Raw genomic sequence first — 1,760 nt, forward strand, 5'->3', positions numbered from 1 at the left:
GCACAGGTGACATGGGGGAAATGTTTTTTCTTTTTTTTTTTTTTTAGGTACAAAATTATAATATATGGTTATATGGGCACATGGTCCATATTTAACATCTTGAGAGAACTCCATGACGCAGAACTTTCTCCTCAGTATCACAATGTCTGCTGTTATTCTTTTGTCAGAAATTATTTATTTGTGTTGGTCATTATTTGGTGTAATGGTGATGTTTGGCAAACAGCCCACTTGTGGATAGTGCAGGGTGAGATCATATCTATAGGTCTGTTATGGAAGAATATTCCTGTTATCTATATCAATATCATTTGTCAATCAGTATCAATGCAACAGTATTGAAAAGTGACCTTCAGTCACCTCATGTATTAACTTTCAGAGCTTCATTTATTTATATACTACACTGTACCATTTCTAGCACCCTTTTAGAAGGGTGACTTTATGCCTATGATCCTATAAGGACATTTCTGTGAGAACGGACTGGTGTGACCTTGTAGGTGGTGTTTTTAAGATGAAGGCTAATGTTGTTTTTAAAAAATAAACTGACTGAACTCTCGCCACGGTTAAACCTAAGATAAGGGGACAGTGAAATAATTGGGGCGAGAGGCAGGTGTGTGATTAAAAGAAAGAAGAGAAAACTCCATCCGATGAGATCATTGGGCCATGACTATGTAAATCAGATGCAGACCCTCTCAGCTTTGTTGTTTGATTCAATAAATAAAGTCTATAGATTTTTGGCATCCAGAACCCCTTGTCTTTGTAACTCGTTTTCTTATTCTGATTTGCAGAAGTATTTGCCACGACACTGTATCTACATATCGTCATGTGCAAACTGTAATGAATTTACTGGTTGCACAATTGCACTATTTGTCCATATAGTACACAGGTGTAAAGGGGAAATATACAGTACTGTGCAAAAGTCTTAGACACATGAAATGAAATGCTGTAGAGTAAAGATGCCTTCAAAAATAATGAAATTAAATGTTTCTACTTTTAAAAAATACTATAAAGAGCAGTTAACAGTAATAAATGAAACAAAGTTAAGATTTGGTGTGACGATCCTTCGCTTTAAAAAATAAACAGTATTCTCAGGTGCAGTGTGCAGTTTTATAAGGAAATGAGCTGTAAGTGTTACTGAGCATCTTGCAGAAGCAGCCACAGTTCTTCTGGAGACTTCTGGAAACCCAGCAGCCTTCATTACGTTTTTATCTGAAAAGTGTCTCTTATGGAATCTGCTGCTTTCTTTACTGACATACAAACATTTTTCTGTAACGTTTCATTTTGTGCTGGAAAACTAATGTTTGGAATCTAAAATGTTTTTGTATTGAATCAATAATGTAGAAGTCAGAAAATAAAAATCTATAACAAAGTTTGTACTAAAAAAATAGTGGGCAAGAGGCAGGAATACCCCCTTGCCCCTTCACACACTTGCTCACACCTAACGTAGCCAATCCACCTACTGGCGTGCTTTCGGGAGGTAGAAGGAAACCAGAGAACCCAGAGGATCGCAGGAAAAAACATGTGAAGCTCCACACAGACAGCAAGCACAGGATTGTACGTTGTGAACATCGCTGCACCGTCGGGCCCGTCTGCGATCGGTTTATAGCTTTGCCAAAATACTGTCAGGAGACCTAATTATCAGTGTTCCAGTGTTATCAGTGCAAAAAAAACCTTTTGTTCGCACAAAATATCCGCTTGTGCGAACAGAATTGTGGCACAAAGATAACGCCGTACATGCCAGACCTCCTCGAGTGATATTAGTGCCT

The sequence above is a fragment of the Pangasianodon hypophthalmus genome, chromosome 28 (assembly GCF_027358585.1).
Source record: "Pangasianodon hypophthalmus isolate fPanHyp1 chromosome 28, fPanHyp1.pri, whole genome shotgun sequence".
NCBI lineage: Eukaryota > Metazoa > Chordata > Actinopteri > Siluriformes > Pangasiidae > Pangasianodon > Pangasianodon hypophthalmus.